The sequence below is a fragment of the Sorex araneus genome, chromosome 2 (assembly GCF_027595985.1).
Source record: "Sorex araneus isolate mSorAra2 chromosome 2, mSorAra2.pri, whole genome shotgun sequence".
Classification (NCBI taxonomy): Eukaryota; Metazoa; Chordata; class Mammalia; order Eulipotyphla; family Soricidae; genus Sorex; species Sorex araneus.
Genome location: NC_073303.1, coordinates 48,547,225 through 48,575,201, shown reverse-complemented (window position 1 = coordinate 48,575,201; position 27,977 = coordinate 48,547,225). Strand labels below are relative to the sequence as shown.

Here is a 27,977-nt window from a genome sequence, read left to right as displayed (position 1 = left end):
TCCGCGTCGCCGAGGTGGCGCGCGCGGGCCGCGGCGGGCCTGGCAGACGTGCGCGCGCGCGGCCGCCCGGGCCCAGCACTGCCGCGTGCGCGCGCGGCCGGAGCCCGAGCCCTGCGGCGGGGCGGGCGGCGCCTTCCGGGCAGTCGCCCCCGCCGTGTCTGGGGGCCGGCGCTGCGGGAGGCCCAGCCGCCGGGCCGGGCCGGGCCGTTGGAGGGGCTGTGGCGCGCGGGCCCGGGCAGCGTTCCCGGAAGGCCCCTCCGCTTTCCGCTTGTCCAGACCATCGACGAAGCCCTAGACGACCTTCCGTCACTTTCGGACCCGTGAAAATTGCATTCCCTCCTGCAGCACCGCTCCCGCCAGCCAGGGATCCACGGCGCGGCCCGGGCCGCCCCAGGCCCGGCTTGGTACCCTGCGCCCTCCGGGGCTGATCCCTGAGCGCAGCGCCGGGAGTGAGCACTGCCAGGTGTGGCCCAAATGAAGAAAACGCTCTCCTTGCCGGTAGAAAGTATTAGCACTTTTAAATGAGTACAGTAGATTAAAGTATAGAGCCAGAGAGAGAGTACAGTGGGTAGGGCACTTGCCTTGCACGGGGCCCACCCTGGTTCCATCCCCGCAGCCCATCTTGAACTCAGCACCGCCAGGAGTGATTCCTGACTGTAGAGCCAGGAGTAACCCCTGAACATCACTAGGTATGGCACAAAAACAAATATTTGAAAATGTTTCCATAACCGTTTCATAATTACTTAGCATTAAATTAATAATATTAACATAAGTATAAGCATGTAAAGTTCCAAATGATAAGAAAATATACAAATTTATTTGGCAATTCACTTGGCAACTAATAAGTAAATTTCACCAACTCTTGTGTCTGTTTCAGATTGACTCTTTGCCTAATGTTTTAAGAAAAACTAAACACGGTATTCTTATTCATGTGCTAAATTAAGATTTCGATACTTGGTAAGTGAGAAATGTGGAGATGAGAGTCTAAAGGTACAGATTTGTAAGATGAATAACTTCTAAGTTAGTCAGTTTTATAATATACTATTGTTATAGTCAGCATGCTTTAGTTACAGGATCTAAGGTATACTGCACAAAGTTGTTTGTATTTGGGTTTGGGGCTACATCAACAGTGCTCAGGTGTTATTCCTTGAAGTACTCAGGAAACCATCTGAGCTTCCAGGATCAAGACAGGCACATAAACCCTTCAACTATTTCTTTGGCTCTCCTGTGTTAGTTATTATCTACTTAGTTGGTAATAACTGTATCAATCATATGCCTTTAATGTGTAGTGATATATGTTACGGTATCAATAAAACTGGTGAAAAAATGAAAAATGATTACTTGGTTAAGGAACAAACTTCTAATAATATCAATATATGCATGCATATATACCCATATTTATATATTTATTATACCTTTATTCAAGTTTAAGATGTATAAGCAGAAAGTAACATTTTAACATTTCTTTAAAAAATTTATTGTAACTTTAATAATTTCATTGTAATTTAATGATTTTACTGTAATTTCTATTGTAAAGGTTCTTAATCTTATTATAATAAAATCAGATGAGTTTTTTTTTTTTTTATTTTTGGACTGGAGCGATGGCACAGCAGGTAGGCCATTTGCCTTGCACATGACTGACCCGGGTTCAATTCCTCCATCCCTCTCTGAGAGCCTGGCAAGCTACCGAGAGAATCCCGCCCGAACGGCAGAGCCTGGCAAGCTACCTGTGGCATATTAGATATGCCAAAACAGTAACAAGTATCACAATGGAGATGTTACTGGTGCCCACTTGAGCAAACTGATGAGCAACGGGACAACAGTGCAGTGCTACAGTGCATTGTAATAAAATAATACTTCATTAAATAAAGTTGTAACATTGCAACTCTATATGTTTCGGGTATGTATCAGTGTAAATCAGCATTTAGTGGTGAACTACAATAAGTTTACCACTAAAAGTCCAGTTCTATCCAGCATACAATTGACCCCTGATACCTGATTTATCTACCCTTTCTTTTTCATTTTTCATTTTAGTAATACCAGTTTGGTTGTATAGTATAAAAGGGATTTTTTTGTTTCATTTATTTAGTTCATTAACTGGCTTCTCTAATATACCATATGGGTGAAATCATCCAGTAAAACTAACAATTATTGAATACTTTGCATTTTATGAGACATGTTGCATGTACTTTCTTATTTGAATTAGTTTATTTGAAAAACGGAAGTGTAATAAAAGCATCATTCTCGTTTTGCATATAAGCCAACAGTTATATGAAATGAAGTCATTTAAACGGTAAAATAAAAAACTTAGAGAATATGGCAGAGTGTCATTAATAGAAAACAACTTTCCTTCCTTGATGCTTGGAATTTCTCAAAACATGAGCAGCTATCATGATTCCTGTCTTCTACATTTCTGTGTCATCTGTATCCGGTTCTTATTGCTGCTATAATTACAGATGAGTAAATTGAGGTGGCAGCACAATCTCTGTGGGTATTTGAGTGGAGAATCTGCTGCTTTGTCTCTTATAGATTTTGGAAGCTGCCAGGCCATCTTGGCTTTTGACTCCACCCTCTGATTTCTCTAACTCTGACCCTTGTGCCCTTCTTAATAAAGACCCTTGTACAAGCTTTGTGTCACCCAAGTGACCCAGAGTAATCTCAGAAGTCTTAACTTCACATCTACAGTCTTTTTGCCATACAGAGGAATATTCACAAAGTATAGGGATTAGGCATGGGCTCTTTTGGGATGATATTCTGTTGATCAAATAACATGTTTATTCAAATAAAATTTCAGCGGCCAGTAAGATAATGCCCAAATTTGACCTGAGTTTAATCCTCATATGGTCCCCTGAGCACTGCCAAGAGTGACCTTTGAGCTAGATACAGCTGGGTGTAGGCAGAAAATAAAAAGATTTCATGACTTTTCAGATAATAATGCATAAAAACTTTTGTGTGTTACAATACTTCTGAAAGCAGTTGGATCCCACAAAAATTTATAAAAATCATTTTCTTAAAGTATTAGTAATAGATTCCCATAATAATTTGGAGATGATCATTTTTGTTTGGGGGCCACATGTGGTGTGATGCTCGGGCTTACTGCTGGCTCTGCTCAGAGACTGAGGACCTACGGCAGGGCTGGAAGACCACATGTGCTATAACCTAGGCCAACTGTGTCTAAGGCAGGCCGCCCTGCTGTACTATTCATTCCAACCCGAATTAGTATTGTTCTTAAACCAAATTTGCTTTCCTGCCAATATTACTGCTTAATTCTCATAATTGATAGTAATAAGAATGATACTGTCCCTCAACTGATTTACTCACAAAGACTAAATCAGCCACTTCCCACATATGGATGCAACTGCAAATCACATTATTCATCTCTAATGTAGCATCTGTGTTTCATTTGTGCTTGCCCTCTTGAAATGGTTTTGGTTCCTCTATTCTCACCCATTCTGGCTATTTCATGTGCTGTATCTTAGCACTCATATGTAGGAGAAAATGGGGTTTGTCCTTTTAGCCTTGCCACAGGGAGCTTAAGTTTAGACACTCCCGGAGACACTCCCATTCCTTTGTTTATCTGTAAACTCTTCTCTGCACCCTCCTTCCCAACCAGTTAATCACCTTTTCTCTAATCAGATTCTGTTCTCTTGTAAGATCAGATTCTTCTAAGGACTCTGAACTTGTACTGTAAGTTAGTGTCCTTTGCATAGTTTACCTTAAAGCAATGTCCTTTCTGTATGGACACAGGAAGACAGTTAATAATATGCTTTGTAACTTGGGAGTTGATTGACTCCAATAATATTTACTCCTGGGCATCTGCTTTCTCGACTCAGTTGCCCTTAGTTCCAGCACCCCAAAAGCAGGGTCCTGACAAGGGACAGAATGGACCCAGGGCAAACTGTGAGCTATCTTGGCATCAAAATGGGCCAGGCCAGAGCGCCACAATATTCAACTATAAGTTGAGGGCATGTTCATGGACAATGCTGTCATGAACCAAAGGTAATGACGAGATTAGGACCCTGCTGGGGTTAGGAAGATTAACCTGGCCTGAGGACTGTGGTCTGGAATAGATAGTGAATGTCCTCAGGAAGAACCAAACTTTAAGTCTGATATCTCTTACTGTGCTCATACAGAATGACATTGCTAGAAATACTAGAAGTAGATTTACTATAACTATTTAAGTAGATTACTAGCTCACACCCTGACACACCCTTGTCTGGACCCCCACCCTTGAGCGGATCTCCTTAGATGAGATTTCCTTAGATGAGATTTTGTTAATCTCCTCGAGAAATGGTTTTACCCTTCTTTGTTGATTTGTTAATATCCAACCCACCTTTGTGTCACCACCCTGTGTAATTTGCTATATAAACCAAGACTGTGGGGCACTGAGGGGACATAGAAGAGACAGAGAGACAGAGGAAGAAGATAGAAGAGACAGAAGAGACAGAAAAAGACGCAGAAGCAGAGACAGAGTAGTCAGAAGAGACCAGAGGAGAGACTATAGAGACAGAGACAGAGAGACAGAAGCAGGGGAGACACCGAAGCAGAGCTCAAGGCAAAAGAAGTGAGAGTGAGCGAGGGCGAGAGAGAGAGAGAGAGAGAGAGAGAGAGAGAGAGAGAGAGAGAGAGAGAAGCAGAACAGGAACGGAGATTGGAATAAACTGCAACTTATACCGACCAGCTTGGCACTCCGTTCCTTCCTTTGCCTGCCTCATCATCGCCATCAACCTCCCTGGGGTGGGGGAAGCGGCTGAAGACTACCGAACGTGTGTGGCGGGAGAAATAGAGCCCCGCTGGTCCTTTTCTCTTTTGTGTTTTTTACACACTCATATCTATCTTAAAAGGTAAAGCTTGGTTCATTCTTCCCTTTTATATCTCAAGGGCCTAGCATAGTTGGAGCAAAGGAAATCCATAGAAGTTTGCATCTGACTTGTGAAGCTTGAAGTTTCAATGAAAAAAAAAATTAAACTTTACAAAGCAGAATATTTTAGATTAAATTATCTCCCACCTATTCAAACAATTAACTAGAGTGCCTGGACCACCTTTGAGCCAATGTTTCTGTCCAAGATGAACAAGTCCAGAGTTCTATAGCAGTGCCTCCTGAAGAATACCAAGGTTTTCTAACTGACTGAGCTCCATTTAGTTGGAAATGTTGAAATGCTTCAGTTCCACATAAGCTAAACACAGAATTATTGTGTGACCCATAATTCCACTCCTGACTATACATCCCAAAGAACTGGAAATGGGGACTCACTTTTATACCAATATTCATTGCCACATTACTCAGAACAGCCAAGAAATGAATCAGAGACCTAATCAAAAAATGGAAAGGGGGCTTGGAGATATGGCAGCAACTAGTATGCCCTCTCCCTGACACAGTCTGGCCTGAATATCACCAGGTACAACCCTAAAAGCCCCCAACAACACTGGGGTGGCCCTAGTGGTCCCTGGCACCACAGGCCCCCAGCAGCACTGGAATTTCATGGAACCACCAGCCTGGTTGACTAACTGGACTCCCTGGTCACCACTTGGAAGGCCTCCAGCGCCCCCAAAAGAGGTGGAAATAATCCAAGTCTCCATCAACAGATAAATGGATACTAAAGTACTAACGTATGCACAACAGGCATTCACAGGCATACAGAGACATTCTAAATTAAGTAATCCAGACATGAAAAAAGGTAAAATTCTGCACTAATATGAAAATTTCACAATAGGTAGATCCATAGTAACAAATTGTAGATCTGAAATGATCAGAAGGCAATGGAGAACATTTCTGCCTGGGATAATGACAGTTTTGGAAATAGGTTCAGTTCAAAGAGAGACAGTTCAAATGTCTGAGTGTGGGCTAGAGCAATAGTATAGTGGTCAGACACTCGCCTCGCATGCAGCTGATGTGGGTTTCATCCCCCACGCCCCAAATGGTCCCTGAAGCCTGCCAGGAATGATTCTTGAGCCCAGAGTCAGGGGAAAGCCCTGAGCACTGTCAAGTGTGGCCTAAAATAAAACAAAACAAAGTCTGACTATGTTTTGTATGCAGGGGGCCTAAGTTTGATCCCTGTTCTCCAGAACCACATGGTACCCTAAACACAGACCTGGGTGTATCCCCTAAACATCACCAGCTGTAGCTGCCCCCCTTCAAAAAAAAAAGGTTAACAGGTAGATGGCTGTTCAACATTGTAAATTGAATTAATGCCACTGATTTGTAAAGTGGCAAATTTTTGTTTTGCCACAATAACAATATCTAGAGAAAATGTCTACCTTTCCTACAACAGTCTGGGTGAGTGGAGAGTTGAATATAAAGTTACTGGACAGTGAATGAACCAGTGACTGCTTGAGTCCAAAGGTTTGAAGGAAAACATGCCAGAATGGACTGTGACCAAACTGGCAGACCAAGCCAGAAGTGAATGACATTCAGGAAAACTGCAAATTAGCAGGCAGACTTCTGAAGCCACAGGGAGTCAGAGAACAACTCTGCTGGCAACCCCAACCTCCTCTGACACCACAGTAGCCAACATCATTGGAGAAGACACACCATCTTCTCTGCACCCATCTTGAGAAGCAAAGAGGCAGGGACAAACTGCCTCTATGTTTGTCCTCAGTAACTATGCCTCATAGTTACTGAGACATAGACAGTAACTATGTCTCAGTTACTCTCCGAGACTTTTTCTGCCTCCATTTACAAACTAAAATCTTTGAGCCAAAACTAATAGTTTTAACTCCTTCTTTACCTCACCCTTTGACTCCGATAAGCCAAAATATTCACAAGGAAAATTAGTCTCACAATAAAGAAATTTCATGAAAGGGAACATAATGCTGTGATTTTCAATGATGCACACTTGAAATCTACGTAATATTATAATGCATTATCTCAATGAAGCAGAGAGAAAACTGAGAATTTTGTGGGGTGGTGGTGTAGGAGGGAGGGTTGGCCTATCTCTCTATTAGTGAACATTTGAGTTGTTCAGAACTTTTGATTATTAAAAGTTTCAATTTTTTTGATGTGTAGATCTTGGGATTTATAAACTTTCATTAGTCTTGGCTAAACGGAGTGGATAGCTAATCTATATGGAGTTTGTGTATTCCCACACATACCACACACACGTGTGTGTCACATGTCTATATATATGCAACTCTTTAAAATTTATAAGATTTTCAGTCATTATATTTATAAGATTTATATTTTATATACTTATCACTGTATCACTATCATTCCGTTGCTCATCGATTTGCTCGAGTGGGCACCAGTAACGTCTCCATTGTGAGACTTCTTGTTACTGTTTTTGGCATATTGAATACACCATGGGGAGCTTGCCAGCCTTTGCCATGCGGGCGAGATACTCTTGGTAACTTGCCAGACTCTCCAAGAGGGGAGGAGGAATCAAACCCTGGTCGGCTGCATGCAAGGCAAACGCCCTACCCGCTGTATATATTTATATATTATGGACTGGAGTGATAGTACAGCGGTTAAGGCATTTGCCTTGTATGAGGCCAACTCAGGTTCAACTCCTTCGGCCCTCTCGGAGAGCCTGGCAAGCTAATGAGACTATCCCGCCCGAACAGCCGAGCCTGGCAATCTACCCATAGCATATTTGATATGCCAAAAACAGTAACAAGTCTCACAATGGAGACATTACTGGTGCCCACTTGAGCAAATCGATGAGCAATGGGATGACAGTGACCGTTCAAAGTTATCATATTTCTGATGGGAGGCATCACCCTCCCCAACTTCAAACTTTACTACAAAGCAGTAACAATTAAAACAGCATGGTACTGGAACAAAGGCAGAGCCGTAGACCAATGGAACAGGGTGGAATATCCCTACACACAACCCCAAATGTATGATCATCTAATCTTTGATAAGGGAGCAAGAGATGTGAAGTGGAACAAGGAAAGCCTCTTTAACAAATGGTACTGGCACAACTGGACAACCACATGCAAAAAAATGGGTTTAGACCTTGACCTGACACCATGCACAAAAGTCAGATCAAAATGGATTAAAGACCTCAACATTAGACCACAAACCATAAGGTACATTGAAGACAAGGTCGGCAAAACCCTCCACGATATTGAAGATAAAGGTATCTTCAAAGGTGACACGGAACTAAGCAATCTAGTAAAAGCAGAGATCAACAAATGGGACTACATTAAACTAAAAAGCTTCTGCACCGCAAAAGATACAGTGACCAGAATACAAAGACTATCCACAGAATGGGAAAGGATATTTACACAATACCCATCAGATAAGGGGTTGATATCAATGGTATATAAAGCACTGGTTGAACTCTACAAGAAGAAAACATCCAACCCCATCAAAAAATGGGGCGAAGAAATGAACAGAAACTGTACCAAGGAAGAAATACGAATGGCCAAAAGGCACATGAAAAAGTGCTCTACATCACTAATCATCAGAGAGATGCAGATCAAAACAACCATGAGATACCACCTCACACCACAGAGACTAGCACACATCCAAAAGAACAAAAGCAACCGCTGTTGGAGAGGATGTGGGGAGAAAGGGACCCTTCTTCACTGCTGGTGGGAATGCCGACTGGTTCAGCCCTTCTGGAAAACAATTTGGACGATTCTCAAAAAATTAGATATTGAATTCCCATTTGACCCAGCAATACCAGTGCTGGGAATATATCCTAGAGAGGCAAAAAAGTACAATCGAAACAACATCTGCACATGTATGTTCATCGCAGCACTGTTTACAATAGCCAGAATCTGGAAAAAACCCGAATGCCCCAGAACGGATGACTGGTTGAGGAAACTTTGGTACATCTATACAATGGAATACTATGCAGCTGTTAGAAAAAAGGAGGTCAAGAATTTTGTAGTTAAGTGGATGGGCATGAAAAGTTTCATGCTGAGTGAAATGAGTCAGAAAGAGAGAGACAGACATAGAAAGATTGCACTCATCTATGGTATATAGAATAACAGAGTGGGAGACTAACACCCAAGAACTGTAGAAATAAGTACCAGGAGGTTGACTCCATGGCTTCGAGGCTGGCCTCACATTCCGGGGAAAGGGCAACTCAGAGAAGTGATCACCAACTACATTGTAGTAGAAGGCCATGTGGGGGAAGGGAGTTGCGGGCTGAATGAGGGCTAGAGACTGAGCACAGCGGCCACTCAACACCTTTATTGCAAACCATAACAGCTAATTAGAGAGAGAGAACAGAAGGGAATGCCCTGGGGGGGAGATGCGATTGGGGAGGGTGGGAGGGACTCTGGGTTTACGGGTGGTGGAGAATGGGCACTGGTGAAGGGATGGGTTCCCGAACTTTGTAATGAGGGAAGTATAAGCACAAAAGTGTATAAATCTGTAACTGTACCCTCACGGTGATTCTCTAATTAAAAATAAATAAATTTAAAAAATAAATAAAATTGTACTTAAAAAAAACAAAGTTATCATATTTCAAGTTTATCATATTTTGCATTCCATCTGCAATTTTTTGAGAAATTTGGCTATTCCAAGAACTCTCCAATATTTTCTGTGATCAAACTTTTTAAAAAACTGTAATCTGGACTGCATATGTATTATGTGAAATTATACTTTGTGTTTCTAACTTGAAACTGGTTGATAACTGATAACATGACAATTATCTGTATAACCATTGGTTATTTGTATGTTTTCCTTTGGCAAATGTCCTTCAAGGGTTTTATCCACTTTTAAAATATGAATTATTTTAGATATTTAGATATTTTAAAATAACCATCCTAGGGGTTATGGTGGCTGTCAAAGTGATCAGAGTAGAAGTCATGAATAATCCTCTCCATTACCATAACCTTTCAGGAAGATGTGGTAGATGGAGAGGATTATTCACAACTTCTACTCAGATCTCTTCAACAGCCACGACCAACTTCCCACATACCAAATTCCGAAGGATGGATATGCCATTCCCAACGTCCTCCGTTCTGAAATCCGACACGCCATTTTGTCAGTAAAGATGTATACAGCACCTGGTTCAGACAAAGTCAGACCCAAACACCCGAAGAATCTTCTGCCAGTACTCATCAATACACTGGCTTGGCTCTTCACATGCTAACTGTCTGAATGCAAGCTTCCGTCCCAGTGGAAAACCAGCAGAACTGTTCTGTTGTACAAGAAGGGAGATATCCACGACATTGGCAACCATCGCCCAATTTGCCTATTATCCGTCGTCTACAAGTTGTTCACTCATGTCATCCTGAATAGAATAGGCAGAACACTAAATGAAGGACAACCACGCAAGCAAGATGGGTTCTGAAAAGGATTCAGCACAATCGACCATATCCACACGTTGACCAAACTCATTGAAGTTTCGTGGGAGTTCAAGATGCCACTCTGTCTAATATTCATTGATTTAAAGAAGACCTTCGATTCTGTTGAGAATGAAGTGGTCATCGAAGCCCTAGCTAAACAGGGCATCCAAACATCAAGATCCTCTGTGAGCTGTATTACGGATTCACAACCAGGATCTCACCATTCTACAAGGAAGTGATCACTGACATAAAGAGAGGGGTTCGGCAGGGTGATACCATTTCACCAAAACTCTTCAGTGCCACTCTTGAGAACGTCATGCGACGACTGGAATGGGAAGGAATGGGAGTGAAGATAGATGGTCAGCAACTACATCACCTCCACTTCGCTGATGACATTGTTCTCATAACACCAAACATTAGCCAAGCGGCACAAAGCTGACTGACTTTGACTGGAAAGGTGAGACTACAGCTGTATCTCACGAAGACAGTGTTCATAAAAAATGAACTAGTCCCTAACTTTCCATTTGCTCTCAATGAAATGAACATCTCCGAATGCAGCAGCTATGTGTACCTGGGCCAAGAACTCAACAAGAGGAACTCAACATTCTTGGCGCCAGAACTGCGCAAAAGGAAGAGAGCAGTGTGGACCGTCTTCAAGAGTGTTGAAGAAGTGGTTAAGAGGACGAAGAACCTCCAGCTCCGGGCACATCTTTTCGATTCCACCGTTCTTCCTGCACTAACATACGCCTCAGAGACCTGGGCCCCACACAAACAGGACGAGAACGCAATAGGGTATCCCAAAGAGGAATCGAAAGAGCTATGCTAGGAGTATCACGTTTTACTCGAATGAGAGAAGAAATCCAGAGTTCCAACCTCCATTGATGGTCAATAACCAGGGATACTGTCTCATTTGCCAAGGCATCGAAAATCAGATGGGCCAGACATTCAGAGATGACCGCTGGACTAGAGCTATTACTGATTGGATGTCCACGTGGCCGCCCACCAACTAGATGGTCAGACTTCTTCGTCAAAACCCTGAATGTGAACGATTTGAGGCTCTTCCTGTTCCTGGAGCGAGCAGATATCATTGGGCTATACTAGCATGCTACAGAGACAAATGGAGACATTACTGGCGCCTGATCAATCAAATCAAGGATCAACAGGATGACAAGTGATACAAGTGATACAAGGGGTTATGGTGTTGCCAGCAGATAAACCTGTACTGTGGGGCGAGTGCTTCAGCAGCTTGAAGATGCCTTCAGACTTCCAGATACCCCAAAATTGCTTTTGTGCCTTTAGCCAGACTCCAACAACTTGGGGCCAAGTTTACCAAGAATTGAACAGCCAAAAGTTAGGTATGTGGGAGACACACCCAGAAACCACCTCCAGCTCATCTATGTAAGATCATTTATAGGCTTTATTTCAGAGACCCATAAATCTCAAAAGAGATCAAAAGATGCCTGTAGTGCATAGATAGGTGGAAATCCATGACTGAGAGCCCCAGGCTCACTTGGATCAGGATTCTGCCTCCTCCCCCCCAGATCCCCAGTTTTCTAGTAGCTTGGCAGTCACACCCACAAACTGCTCCCGGCGCCATGTAATCTCATCAATGGCCAAAATCCAGAGACTATAAACTAAAGCTCCTGAAGAGAGTGCCACAGAATGCCCTGACCCCAAGCCAGGCTTTCTTTGCTGGGGCACTTAGGAGGGGGGGCGGGTTGAGTTTCCCTCTCTGCAGCCGAAAACCACCAAAACCCAACCACTGCCATGTCTAACGCCACTCTTCACATACTCAGATGAGCCTCACCCCAAAGGGCACTAGCTCACCCCAAAGACCTGAGCCTCACCCAAAACGGGATGAACCTCATCAGAGAGTGGGCCAGCAGGAAAACCCAGAAATGTGGGAACCTGTGACTGAGATCTCCAAGCCCGCTTGGATCAGGACTGGGCCTCCTCCCACCAGGTCCCCAGTTTTCCAGTAGCTTGGCAGTTACACCCACAAACTGCCCCTGGCGCCATGTAATCATCAATGGCCAAGGCCCAGAGACTATAAACTAAATCTCCTGGAAGAGAATGACACAGAATTTCCTGGACATTATATTCTATCTATAATAAGCAATACAAAACAAATCATCTAGCATTGCCTTTTCGGCAGGTTTGAGTGATGGTGAGACTGGTGTAGAAATGTTGAATGTAACCAAAGTAGAGAGTATGGGGGAAATTGTCTGCCACACTGTAAAAAACTAAAGCACGTCAATGGGCGTGTGCACTTGCAGGCTCTCTGGGCGGCTCTGTTTCACCGCCTGTGTTCGTTGCTCTGGAACCGTTGTGTGTGGCTGTTGGTCAAGGGCAAGGGATGGAAGGAAGAAGGCCAAACTGGTTGCTCGATCAGTTTATTTTATTCTCTTTCTCTGCTTCTCTCCCGGCTCTCGATCTCTCTCTGGATCTCACCCCAGCTCTGGTCCCCCAACCCACTCTTACAGCCTCATTAAATCCTCCCAGCATGAGGGGGTAGGGGCTTACACATAGTTGTGGTCACAATCAATAGGGGTGAAGTTCTTTCCCTCAGGGGATGCTCCTTCTAGGACAGGGCGGAGTCCCATGAGTGTGTTTCTCCTCTCCTCGTCCAGCAAACATATAAGAATTCATAATATTAATCATTTTGTATGGACACAATAAGAAATGCATTAAGCTTATAGAATTGCTCTCCTGGGGTCACCTCGATCTCAGACTACAGTGCTCAGGCCAGATTAGTCTTTCCTATCCCTAGAAGGGTCCTAGTCTCATCGTTAATTTTGGATCATGACAGCATTTTTCCATGATCAAGCTCTTAACTTATAGTTAAGAATTAGGCACTTTGGCCAGGCCCATCTCGATGCCAGGGTAGCATAAAACTCACCGCTTGCCCTGGGTCTGTCCCATCCCTCGTCGGGACCCTGCTTTTGGGGTGCTAGGAACTGAGGGCAACTGAGGCTTAAGTGGAGAAAGCAGATGCCCGGGAATGAATAATATTCGAAGCCAATTAAGTCCCAAGTTACAAAAGCATAATATTGTCTTCTTGTGCCTATACAAAAAGGGCATTGCTTTAAAGTAAATTATTCAAAAGACATAAGGAGAGGAGAAAGGCAATATTAACTTTAATATGAGTTTAATGTCCTAGGAAGGTCTGGCCTTACAAATTAACAGAGTCAGATTAGGGGGAAAAGCTGATTAACTGTTTTGGGGAAGAGAGCATAGAGAAGTGATTACAGCTAAACAAGGGGATGGGAGTGACTTGGGAGCACCTTAATGGGTGTAACAGGATGAACCTAAGCTCCTTGTGGCAAGGGGGGAAAGGACAAAGCAATGTCATCCTACACCACACAAGCAGGGGGAGGGTTGGAACAGGGGTGGGGGGGGAACTGGGGATTTTGGTGGTGGAAAGTGTGCAATGGTGAAAGGATGGGTATCTGATGATTATATGACTGAAGCTCAAACATGAAAGCTTTGTAGCTGTATCTCACAGTGAATCAAAAAACAAAGGGGGGATAATAATAAAATAATAATGAACATTCAGAATATAATAAAAAAATGTATTGTGGAGTTCATGCCCAATTCAATCAGGTTAATCAATGGCTGAATAAATAGTAGTACTCCTACATTATTTAAAAAAAATAAAATAAAATAACCATCCTACCTGAACTGCTTTGTAGCTTCAACACAATAACACAATTCCCATCCATATTTAGTTAACATTCATTAAGGACCTAGAACAGTCAGCAATAAAGTTTGTATGGAAGCAGAAAACACCACAAATAGCCAAAGCCATATGAAAAATAAGAATTCAGAAAGAATCTCATTACCTAATTTAGAACTATACTATCAAGCAGTAGTGATCAAAACTTCAGAGTACTATAATAAAGACAGAATTTCTGATCTATTAGTTAGAATAAAAAACCTCAGGACAAAATTCCATATGTATGGACAATTAATTTTTGACAAAGGAACTGAGAATATGAAATGGAATAAAGATAGCCTCTTCAAACAATGGTGTTGGAAAAACTGGATAATCACATGCAAAAAATTAAAGGTAGGCTTTAATTTTTTATCTCACACCTTATACAAAAGTAAATTCAAAGTGGACCAAAGACCTTAAGATCTGGCTGGAAACTGTAAAGTATCACTTCACTTGTATTACTTGTTATCCCTTTGTTCATCAATTTGCTCGAGTGGGTGCCAGTAACGTCTGCATTTGTCCCTGTCATGTGCTCGTGTAGCTCAATGGCATCTGCTCACTCTAGGAACACAAAGAACCTCAAACTCAGGGTCTTGACGAACCTCAAAGTTCAGGGTTTTGACGAAGAAGTTTGACCATCTCGTAGGTGGGTGGCCAGGTGTTCTTGTGACATCCGTGGAATCCAGTCAGTAACAGCTCTAGTCAAGTGGTCATCTCCAAATTGCATTAAATGTCTGGTCCATCTGATTTTCAATGCCTTGGCAAACGAGACAGCTTCCCTGATTCTTGATCGTTGATGGAGGTCAGAACTCCAGATTTTTTTTCTCACCTGAGTGAAATGTGATACTCCAAGCATAGCTCTTTCGATTCCTCTTTGAGAGACCCGAATAGAGTTCTCATCCTGTTTTCGTAGGGCCCAGGTCCCTGAGGTGTATGTTAGTGCAGGAAGAATTGTGAAGTTGAAAAGATGTGCCCGGAGCCAGAGGTTCTTCATCTTCTTAACAACTTCTTCGATGCTCTTGAAGGTGTTTCACGCCACTCTCTTCCTCCTGCGCAGTTCTGGCGCCAAGTTGTTCCTCATGTTGAGTTCTCAACTTAGGTACACATAACTGCTACATTTGGAGAAGTTTGTTCCATTGAAAGCAAATGGAACGTCAGGAACTAGTCCATTTCTCATGAACATTGTCTACGTGAGATTCAGCTGCAGTCCAACCTTTCCACACTCACAGTAGAATTCGGCCAGCATTCGTGCTGCTTGGCTAATGTTTGGTGTTATTAGAACGATGTCATCAATGAAGCAGTGATGGTGTAGTTGCCAACCGTCTTCACTCACATTCCTTCCCATTCCGGTCGTTGCATGACGTTTTCGAGGGTGGCACTGTAGAGTTTTGGTGAAATGGTAATATTCGTCAATATGGGAAGATGCCGTCATTGACAACATCAATGAGGACAACATCAACTGACTGGTTCAGCACCTCCATGATTGTGTGAGGAAAGCTACAAAAAGATGCCAGTCTTCGGAAACTCTCAAGCTTATTCACCAACGTGGTTTGGCGCAAGCCTCAGGCAATCACAAGCTAATGTCCGAGCTCACAAATCTGTACAAAGAAGAGATAAAGGAAGACCTCAAAGAGAGAAGAGCAACAGTGTTGGCCGATACAGCAGAAGCCGAAAAAAGTATTCGCAATGCTCGCCTATCCTTAGCCAACTACAACACCATTGACTGCCCTCCGACGTCCTGATAGATTTATCACATCTTCCAGAAGGGCAGTGGAAAAGGTTATCCAAGACTTCTACTCAGATCTCTTCTATAGCCACGTTTACCTGCCCACATAACAAATTCCGCAGGATGGATATGTCATTCCCAGCGTTCTCCCTTCCAAAATCCGATACACCATTTCGTTGGTAAAGAAGCATACAGCACCCGGTCCTGACAAGGTCAGACCCAAACACCTAAAGAATCTGCCGCCAGTACTCATCAATACACTGGCTCAGATCTTGACACACTACCTGTCTGAATGCAAAGTTCCGTCCCCGTGGAAAACCAGCAGGACCGCTCTGTTGTACAAGAAGGGAGACATCCACAACATCGACAATTACCGCCAATCTGCTTGTTGTCCGTCGTCTACAAGTTGTTCACTTAAGTCATCCTGAATAGGATTGGTAGAACACTAGATGAAGGACAACCATTCGAGCAAGCCGGGTTCTAAAAAGAATTCAGCACGATCGACCATATCTGCACAGTGACCAAGCTCATTGAGAGTTCAAGATACTGCTCTGTCTAATGTTCATTAATTTAAAGAAGGCTTTTGATTCTGTTGAGACTGAAGTGATCATCGAAGTCCTAGCCAAACAGGACATTCAAACTCAGTACATTAGGATCCTCTGTGAGCTGTATTATGGATTCACCACCAGGATCTCACCATTCTACAAGGAAGTGATCATCAACTTAAAGAGAGGGGAAACTATAAAGTACACTGAGGAAAATATAGGCAGAACATTCCAAGCCTTGGTTCTCAAAGACATCATCAATGATCTGACATTACTGAAAAAGACAACAAAATAAAAAATTAAACAAATGGAACTACAACAAATTAAAGGGGTTCTGCATGGCAAAAGAAATATGGCTAAAACTGAAAGACAGCTAACTTAATGGGAAAAAATATTCACATTCAGCACATCAGATAAAGGGCATATAAATGGTATCACACCCATTTATATATAGTACTTTGTGAGTACTTTATATAGTACTATATACTTTATATAGTACTCACAAAGGTCAACAAAAAAATTTTTCAAACCCTATTAGAAATGGGGAGAGAATGTGAACAGATACTTCTCAAATAAAGACAGGTGAATAGCCAGAAGGCACATGAAAAAGTGCTCAGAATCATTAGGGAAATTGGAATCAAGATGACAATAAGCTATCATCTCACACCAGTGAGAGTTGCACATGTCAAAAATAGTAAGAACAATATGTGTTGGTGGGGATGTGGTGAAAAAGGAGCTCTCATCTACATTTGGTGGGAACATTGTCTGTACTACCCCTCTCATAAATGGTATGGAGAGTTCTTAGAATTGAGATGCCATCTGACCCAGCAATTCCACTGCTAAGCACATTCCCAGGACAAAAACAAAACACTTATTTAAAAGGACACAACTCATACCATTATTTACTGCAGCATTTAGTACAATAGCTACGATATGGAATCAACCTAATATCAAATGACAGATGAGTGGGTTATGAAGATGTGACATAAGCACACACACAATGCAATATTGTGCAGCTGCAAGAAAGGATGAAATCATCAATCATGCAATTTGAAGATATCATGTTGAGTGTAGTAAGCCAGAAGAATAAGTAGGACAAGCACAAGTGACCTCACTTATTTGTGGTATATAGAATAACTGGATGAGGAAATGTAGTAAAGTAGAAATGTCTAGATCAGCTTTGATCCCAACATATAGGAAGAAGGACAGAGAAGGAAAGAAATCAAGTGGGGGAAGGAAGAAGAAGAAGAAAGAAAGTAATGAGGAACAGGGGTCAGGACCCTCGGTTATATTGGTGATGTGGTAGAGTAGTATAGCTATATATCCAAAGCACAGACTCAACAACACTAAAAACATGAGATTTAAACTACAACCACAGAACTTTGAAATGTGTCTGTCTAAGTGGTAGGTGGTGGAAAGGGAGGGACCATGGAATCACAATGGAGGAATTAGTGTCAAAATATTGTATAACTAAACCCAAATATAAATAACTATAAATCAAGGGTCTTTAATTAAATTTTAAAAATTTAAATAAATATGATTTATTAGTCTTCCTTTTTTATATTTTTGCTGTTTTTTAGAGGATCACACCCAGTAGTGCTCAGGGATCATTTCTAGTGGCCTCAAGGGACCATAAAAATACTGGGCATCCAACTTGGATTAGCCACATGCAAGGCAAGTATCTGCTATACTATCTCTCTGGCCCCAAGTCTTCCTATTGTATTTTAGAAATATATTATATATTCCACTTATATATCTTAAAGTTATATAATATATAATATGTTCCTAAAATACATGCATAATATTTTATTTCTATAGCTTGCCTTACATTTTATTAATATTAGTTAAACAAAATTTACCTTTCCTTATTATGATAAAGTTCAGATTACCAAATTTCATTTTCTCATTATGTTTATTTACTGTGCACTCTCTAAAGATATCAACCTAAAGATTTCAAGATGTTTATCCTATGTTTTCTTCTTAATAGAATTAATATTTAGTCTTTATAATTTAAATCTTTACCCATTCTCTTTTCAGGTATGAGTAAATGTTGATGATCACTAGAACTGGAAACTGAAGTGCGGGAGGATAAAGGAGCTCTAGGTTGGGGAAGTTTTGAACCACTGGTGGAGGAATTGGTGTGGTGCAATGCACGAAATAATAATGCATGAAATGATGACTTCAGTGGCATTGTAAACTGTCAAATCTCAATTTAGAAACTTAAGGGCTAGAGAAATGTACAGTGGGTAGGGTGTTTGCCTTTTTGACATCATCCCAAATGATCCCCAGAGCACCAGGATTGATCCCTGAGCACAGAGCCAGGAGTAAGTTGAGCTCTGGTGGATGTGGCCCCTAAATAAAACAAACAAAAAGTAAGTTAAGGACAGAACAGGAACAGTAGTACAGTTGATAAGTGATTGAGCATTTTTTCCTGTGCCTCCTGCCCATCTGCCTGTCCTCCTAGAGACCAGTCATTTTCTTTGAGAAATTCTATCTTATTTTTACATTGGAGGTCTTCAGGAGAAATATTCTACTTATGCATCTGGTTAGCTTAATTTGTTTTCCTATAGGTGGTGAATTCTTTGTCTCTATGGCCTTGGCGAAGAGAAGTTGTGCAATGGCAACAAAGAGATGAAAACCATGACAGTTAGTGTTGTCATTGTGGGTAGAGTGGGACAGAGAAAACAGCCTGGAGTGTCCACTGATAGTGTCCCTCCTCTGCAGCAACTTTCAAGCCCAATTTAAGCCAAAATCTTGTGTTGCAACTCTCAATTTTCACATCGGGGTTTGATTGCTATGTTATCTCTTAAAGTGGGACGGGAGTGAGGGAGGGTAGAGAGAGGGGAATTACCTGGCCCATTTGGCATTAGCTGGCCTAAAACTCCAGGACTCAAGATTATTCTTTTTTAGCCAAAATTCCAACTGGATTGTTAGCTACAGTCTTGTCCCTCCCCAATAAGGATCAGACCTGCCAGCTGTAATGGTAATAGGTGTACATCAGGCTTCCTGTGGATCCTTTCCACAAACGACCCACCTGCCTCTGATCTCATGCCACAGTCATCCACCTTAAGTTTTGTGAATTCATGTAGCACTTCAGCAATCAGGCCATGAGATGAGTAATTTCATACTTTAGCTATACATATTTTTTTCTTGGTTTGATTTTTGCAGAGGAGAGGAACAGTGTTCAAGGCAATTCCTGTCTCTGCACTCAGCAATGACTCCTAGTGATGCAAAGGGACTGTATTTGATGCCAAGGATCAAACAAGTATTGACCACATGCATGACAAGTGCTACACCTTCTGTACTATCTCTTTAGCTCTATGGTTAACGTATGATCATATATTAGTGGGGTATTTTATCTGCTGGGATCAATTCTGTCATTTTTCTGGATATATCTGGAAAAGTTTCTTTTAATTAAACTATAGATAAGGCCATCAGAAGACCGCGTGGCCGCCCACCAACAAGATGGTCAGACTTCTTCGTCAAAACCCTGAATGAATGGTTTGAGGCTCTTCCTGTTCCGGGAGTGATCAGATATCATTGGGCTACACTAGCATGCGACAGGGACGAATGAAGACATTACTGGCACCCGCTCGAGCAAATCGAAGGTCAACGGGATGGCAAGTGATACAAGTGACAAGTGATAGATAAGCCCAGAGAGAAAGTACATCAGGTAAGGTGCTTGTCTTGCACACAACAAACTGGGTTTCCATCCCCAGAATTCCATATGGTCTCCTGAGGACAGCCTGGAGTGATTCCTGAGTACAGAGCCAGGAATAACCCCTGAGCATCGCTGGGTATGGGCCAGAAACTATACACACACACACACACACACACACACACATATATACATATATATATATATATATATATATATATCTGTCACTGTCATCCCATTGCTCATCGATTTGCTCAAGCAGGCACCAGTCAGTAACGTCTCCATTGTGAGATTTATTGTAAACTGTGTTTGGCATATTGGATATGCCACGGGTAGCTTGCCAGGTGCTAGGCTCTGCCACGCAGGCAGGATACTCTCCAAGAGGGGCGGAGGAATCGAACCCGGGTCGGCTGCATGCAAGGCAAACACCCTACAGCCATGCTATCGCTCCAGCCCAATACAAAACAAAACAAATCACTTGTATCACTTGTATCACTTGTCGTCCCGTTGATCTTTGATTTGCTCGAGCAGGCGCCAGTAACATCACCATTTGTCCCTGTCATGTGCTAGTGTAGCTCAATGATATCTGCTTGCTCCAGGAACAGGAAGAGCCTCAAATCGTTGATTCAGGGATTTGATGAAGAAATCTGACCATCTAGTTAGTGGGTGGCCACGGGAACCTAGCTACAGCCATGCTGGAGGCCCCTCTCCACACATTCGGACAGGCCTCACGCATGAAGGTACCGGCAGAGGAACCCAGGTGTGTGTAATCCCATCAACGGCCAACATCCAGAGAGAGACTTAAAAGCAAGCTCCCAGAAGAGAGTGATGCAAAGAGTCTCTTGCCTGCATGCCTGGCTGTCTTCCCCGGGGCCCCTCGGAGGGGATGGGCTCCAGCTTCCCTCCCCACCCCAAGCAGAACTCCTGGTGGCCAAAGACCACCGGAACCTAGCTACAGCCATGCTGGAGGCCCCTCTCCACATGTTCGGACAGGCCTCACATATGAAGGTACCGGCAGAGGAACCCAGGTGTGTGTAATCCCATCATCGGCCAACATCCAGAGAGAGACTTAAAAGCAAGCTCTCAGAAGCGTGCGTCACTTTGTGGCCGCGCAATATCTTTAGCCTACATTTCCCTCTGGGAGAAACTGGCAAGCTTCTGAGAGTTTCCTGCCCACATGGGACAGCCTTGCAAGCTTCCCATGGTGTATTCATATGCAAAATCCAGTAACAAGCTGGATCTCATTTCTCTGAACCCGAAGAGCCCTCAGTGCAACATCGTTAGGAGGGCCGAGTCGAGATAGACTTCTAAGATCTCAGGGAAGGATGAAATGAGATGTTTCTGAGCCCACCCGAGAAATCGGCGATTAATGGGATTTCGTGATTCCTGCAATATATTTGATGGGGTTCAAATATGGTGTAAACCATGGGAACACCTCTAAGGGCAACTGGAGGCCGCCCTAAAAACCTCCATCCCTCTTGGAGAGCCCGGCAAGCTACTGAGAGTATCCTGCCCGCAGAGCAGAGCCTAGCAAGCTACCAGTGGCATATTTGATATGCCAACAACAGTAACAACAATCGGCCTCATTCACCTGACACGGAAAGAGCCCCCATTACAGCAGCGTTAAGAAAGATGAGCTAGGAGAGGCTGAAAAAATCTCAGGGACGAACTAGACTGCCAAAACGAAGAAAGACTAAAATGATTGTCTGTACTTTCAATGCACATAGGCTGGCATCAGAAGCATCCATCGAGGACCTGATGGTGCAAGCACAGAAGATCAAGTATGACATCATTGGTCTGACTAAAACAAAAAGACATCAATCACATCAACAAAGCAAGATGGGCCAGAAACAAAACAAAACACATTTAAAGATAAATAAAATATATTATAGAAATAAAGAACACATGATTAAAAAGTTAAGTTTTGTCAAATTTAAAACTTTATTTTATTTTTTAATTTCATTTAATGAAATTAAATAAAATTAAATTTCATTTAATTTGTCTATTTATTATTTTATTTTTATGAGTGAATCACCATGAGGTACAGTTACAGACTTACAAACTTTCTTGCTTACATTTCAGTCATACAGTGGTCGAGTGCCCATCCCTCCACCAGTGTCCATTTTCCACCACCAAATGGTCCCAGCATCCCTTCCACCGCCCCATCCAGTTCTCCCTCTACCCCACCCTGCCTCTGTGGCAGGGCATTCCCTTTTTCTCTCTCTCTTCTTTTGGGTGTTGTGGTTTGCACTAGAGGTATTTTGTGGCCATCATGTTCGGTCTATAGTCTACTTTCAGCCTACTCTGAAGGCCCCCAGGTACATACAACCAGTGTGGTCCCTGGCACTGCATGACTCAAGCAGCCCCTAGCCCTGAACTGCTAATCAAACTTACTGAGTGTTTCTGGTAGCGGTCCCCAGGCCTCCTAAGCACTGCTTGGAAAATTTCTACCCGCACTCCCACACACACCCTCGCAAAAGAAAACAAGTCAAAAAACGGATCAATATAAACGAAAGTGATTCATCAATACCCAAGACAACCTTGCAAGAAATATTAAAGGGCCTCTTATAAAACAAAAATCAATCTCACCTAAGAATAGTAAGATATTACAATCACACAATATGGAGGTAGGAGTGAGAAGCATGAAATTGTGACCCATTTAAAAAATATCCAAGATAAATCCACCTAATATATTATACAAACTTCACATAAAAATCTGAGATCAACCATAAAATGAAGTCTTGAAGAATGTTATAAGAAACTGGAGGAGAGTCTCAAATACAATGTAGAATGATGATATTTGAGTACGAAATGGGCTAGAGATAACCCAGCTTCAAGTACATATGCCTTGCATATGCAAGGACCCACGTTTGATCCCCAGCACCACATGATGCACTCACTTGCCGTCACGGAGGCTAAGCATATCACCATCACAGTGCTTATGGCCAAAGTGGCTAAGTATTTCTGAGAGTGGTCCCAGGGTCCCTGAGCTCTGCTTGGGAGGTCAAAACAATAAAGTACAAAAAAATAAAATAAACAGGAAACGAAGAAACAATGGCATGTCACAAATGTACTTGATGGGGGACTGGAGTCATAGTACAGTGGATAGGGTGTTTGCCTTGCATGTGACTGACCCGGGTTCGACCCCCAGCACCACATTTGACCTCTTGAGCACTGCCAAGGAGTGACTTTTGAGTGAAGAGCCAGGATTAAGCCCTGAGCATCACCAGGTGTGGCCCCAAAACAAAAAGAAAAAGAATGTGCCTGGGGAAGCAGCCTGGAGCCCAAGGGGATGCTCAAGAGGCAGCCAGGACCCCAGCCTGAAACACTGGGCCACTCTCTGCTCTGGAAAATTCAGTGCTGGCCTACTTGCTGTGTCCCAGTGAATTCCTTGACAGTTTTCAGGTGAAGCCCCAATGGAATAGGCACCAGAGGAAGGAGCATGGGTCCAGGGAAGGATTCCAGTACCCCAAGCAGAAGTCCATTTAACAGAGGCCCCAAAGAGACCAAATAGTGCCCCCTATTGTCTAAATACTGAGCTGTATGTGGCTTCCGGAGACTATACTTCTTCAACTTCTCATGGAAGGGGACCCAAGCCATAGTACAGTGGGTAAGGCACTTGCCTTGCATGCTGGAGACTGGGGTTGGATCCCTGGCACTCCATATGGTCCCCCAAGCCCTTCTAGGAGTAATTCCTGAGCATCAAGAGCCAGGATTATGCCCTGAGCTCCCAACAAATCAACTTCATGTTAAAGACACCAGTATCCCCTGGATGTCCACAATTCTAGGGCACCCCTCATTAGGATTGTGGATTTCATGGGATACTGGGGATAGCCAGTATGGGTGAATCACTAAGAGTGCTCTTATGGGAATGGAATATGAAAATTCACCTCAGAGATCAGACACAATGAAGCAAACTGCCCACTAAGCCCAAGGAGTGATAATAATGACCTATAGAATGTTTTTCCAGCACCAACCAGCTGTTGACTCTCTTAGATAAAGACTGGACTTCCATGATGAGAAATTTTAGTTAAAAGATATGATGTACAGATACAAGAATGTATGAGAGCAGAACTGCTCTCAGAAGTGACAGAAATGAAGAGTATGGTAGATGAAGTTTAAAAAGCCCTGTAAGAGCTCTTAACAGCAGGGTAACAAGAGCTGAGGGAAAAGTTAGTTTGAATATGGGATGTGGGAAACCTCTAGAAACAAACAAAAAATGGAAGAAAGTTCAGAAAATAAATAAACAGCACACCAGAGAACTAGGGGATGAGTTCAAGAGGAACAATGTAAGAATCATGGAAACTTCTGAGGAACAGGAAGTAGAATTATATGGAGAACCAATAGTAAAAGGTGACTTGTTCCCAGAGTCAAGGAGTGCATGCAACAATTTTAGAGGCCTGTGGGTCCCAGCCAAGAGGGATCTTAATTGGTAAAACTAAAAGCTATATTGTAATCAAAACTACAAATGCCAAAGACAGACACAGGATATTCCAAGCAGCAAGATCAAAGAAGGAAATCATATACAAAGGAAATACCAAGAGATTCACAGCATATTTATCAATGAGAAACTATAAGGACAAAAAAGAATAGAGGAATGTAGTTGAAAAGACTGAGTAAAAGAAACACCTCACCAGGAATACTTTATCCATCTAGATTATCATTCCTATTTGAAGGAATGATAGAAAATTTCATGGACATGCCACAGATCAGGAACGTGACAGCCTTAAAACCAGTTTTGCAAGACACATTCAAGGACCTTCTCTAAAGGTCAAAACAAACCCACAATCATGCATTATTTATACAAAGTGGACTGAACTCACCAATAAAAAAACACAGTTGCAGGATGGATCTGTAAACTGACCCCTGAAAACGCAGGACAACAGGACAACACAGACTCAAAGACCGGGGAGCAATCTTATAGGTAAAAATTCCTTTAAAAAGTTTGGGGTAGCCATAACTAAAGCGGACAACATAGACTTCAAATTGAAAAATAGTTACAAAGGTCAGGGAATGAACATGTCAAGAACACACAATTTTTTTTTTTTGCTTTTTGGATCATACCCAGCATTGCACAGGGGTTACTCCTGGCTCATGCACTCAGGAATTACTCCTGGTGGTGCTCGGGGGACCATATGGAATGCTGGAAATTGAACCCAGGTCAGCCACGTGCAAGGCAAACACCCTACCCGCTGTGTTATCACTCCAGCCGCAGAACACACAATCTTAAACATATATGCTTCCGTGATGATCCATCAAAGTATTTAAAACTGCTAATGGACATGAAGAAAGACATTGACAATAACACAAAAATAGAAGACTTGACTACTTTGCTTTCACCACTGGATAGATTATTTAGGAAAAAACTCAACAAACTCAAAAGGTAAACAATTGTCCTGAAGGAAAAATAGAAGACATAGATTTACCAAATATATGATCATCTAATCTTTGATAAGGGAGCAAGAAATGTGAAGTGGAGCAAGGAAAGTATATTTAACAAATTGTGCTGGCAAAACTGGACAGCTATATGCAAAAAAAATGGGCTCAGATCTCCACCTATAGTCAGATCAAAATGGATTAAAGACCTCAACATCAGACCAGAATCCGTAAGGTACATTAAAGATAAGGTCGGCAAAAACCCTCCACGACATTGTAGCCAACGGTATCTTCAAAGCTGACACGCCACTGGCCAAGCAAGTGAAAACAGAGATAAATAAATGGGACTACCTTAAACTAAGAAGCTTCTGCACCTCAAAAGATACAGTGACCAAAGTACAACAACAGCCTTACAGAACGGGAAAGGATATTTACCTAATACCCATCTGATAAGGGGTTGATATCAAGGATATACAAGGCATTGGTTGAACTCCACAAGAAGAAAACTGCTGGCCCGATCAAAAAATGGGGTGAGGAAATGAACAGAAACTTCCCCAAAGAAGAAATCCGAATGGCTGAGAGGCACAAGAGAAAATGCTTGACATCACAAATCATCAGGGAGATGCAGATCAAAACAACAATGAGATACCATCTCACACCACAGAGACTGGCCCACATCCAAAAAAACAAAAGTAACCGGTGTTGGCGCGGATGTGGGGAGAAAGGGACTCTTCTTCAATGTTGAACACTGTTGGGAATGCAGACTTGTTCAACCCTTTTGGAAAACAATATGGACGATTCTCAAAAAATTAAAATTGAGCTCCCATTTGACCCGGCAATACCACTCCTGGGAATATATCCCAGAGAGGCAAAAAGGTATAGTAGAAATGACATTTTCATTTCTATGTTCATTGCAGCACTGTTTACAATAGTCACAATCTGGAAAAAACTGGAGTGCCCAAAAACAGATGACTGATTAAAGAAACTTTGGTACATCTACACAATGGAATACTATGCAGCTGTTAGAAAAGATGAAGTCATGAAATTTGCATATAAGTGGATCAACATGGAAAGTATCATGTTGAGTGAAATGAGTCAGAAAGGAAGAGACAGAATTATAAAGATTGCACTCATATGTGGAATATAATGTAGCAGAGAGGTACGATCTAGCAATGATGCAACTTCTGGCAGAAATTTCGTTGGACTTATTTACTAAAATATGAAAACACAGAAATCCAAAACCTCATGGCCGCTATTGTAGCCATACGACCTCATATCTCTTCATTCTCAGCAATGGAAAACAAATTATCAAATGCTTCCTTTCCAGCAGGTCTGACTGGGGGGCGGGGAGCTCCAAACAATAATAGTGAATTTTTTGTTGAAATATTGAATGTAATAGAAGTAAAGACAAAGTAAAGTGAAATTTATCAGCTACACAGGAGGGTTGGGGGCGTGGGGAGGTGGGGTATGGGGGGAGGTTTACTGTGGTTCTTGGTGGTGGAATATGTGCACTGGTGAAGGGATGGGTGTTCGAGCATTGTGTAACTGAGACTTAAGCCTGAAAGCTTTGTAACTTTCCACATGGTGATTCAATAAAATATAAATAAATAATAAAAAAAAGAATACATGGGTTTAGCAGACACATATAGGTCTTTGCATCTTCCAAAAGTTAAGCTGTGCTATTACAATATTTGTTTGGGCTCTTTCTTGCTTCCTAATTATTGTTTGAATTGCTGTAAAATTTTCCTCTTTTTCTCTTAACTTATATTTCTTATGTGCTTAGCCTGTCCCTTTTCAATGCCAAGGTAGCTTACGGCTTGCCCTGTGTCCATCGATGTCCCTTGGAGGGACCCCCGTTAGGAGTATTAGGAACTTATGGCAACTGAGGCTTAAGTCAAGTAAATATGATGGATGACTAGGAATAAGTATTATTCAGAGTCAGTTAACTCCCAAGTTACAAAAGCATAGCATTAACTGTCTTTGTGTCTATAGGAAAAAGGACGTTGCTCTAAAATAAACTATGCAAAGGCCTTAAAAGAGAGAGGAAAGCCTCCTGCCGCAGAGATGTGATCCCGGGGACCGCACGTGTGTGTGGGCTCTCCGCAGCTGCACGAGCGTGAATCCAGACCCAGCTAAACTACTTTCGGCATGGGCAGCTCCTCACAGAATGTCTCCAGCCTGAGAACTAAGCCGCGGCCCCATGCCCGCCCAGGAGGGGAAAGGTATTTCTTTCTCGCCTCTTCCTTTCCGGGGACGAAGGGCGTGGTGACCGCCATATTATGACGACCACAGATGGGGTTTACAAGCTTGCAATGATCCAATATCTGGAAGAAATCTCCCTGGACTTAGTTGTTAAAGTACAGAAATCCAAAACCTCATTTCTCTTCACAACAGGTCTGACTAGTGGGGTACTCCTAACAATAATAGTGAGGTTTGAGTTGAAATATTGAATGTAACCAAAGTAAATAGAAAGTAAAGTGAAACTTATCAGTTACAAGGCGGGGGAGTGCGGGGGGGCGGGATGGGAGGTGTACTGTGTGGGTTTGTTTTTTTTTTTGGTGGTGGGATATAGGCACTGGTGAAGGGATGGTTGTTTCAGCATTGTATAACTGAGACTTAAGCCTGAAAGCATTGTAATTTTCCACATGGTGATTCAATAAAATAAAATTCTTATTAAAAAAATAAAATAAAAAGTGAATAAATTCAAACAAA

The 27,977-nt window shown here is 42.4% G+C and overlaps 1 long non-coding RNA gene across 3 annotated transcripts; it reads left to right on the top strand.

Moving 5' to 3' along the window:
- The first annotated feature begins 80 nt into the window (after positions 1-80).
- Positions 81-27,748, top strand: LOC129402582 (uncharacterized). Of its 3 annotated transcripts, none has more exons than XR_008628711.1 (4): positions 81-689; positions 878-957; positions 19,657-19,904; positions 27,258-27,748. It is a non-coding gene; the product is annotated as an uncharacterized LOC129402582 (long non-coding RNA). The 3 variants fall into 3 exon arrangements; XR_008628713.1 differs by lacking the exon at positions 27,258-27,748 and adding an exon at positions 21,617-21,880; XR_008628712.1 differs by lacking the exon at positions 878-957.
- Positions 27,749-27,977: the final 229 nt, after the last annotated feature.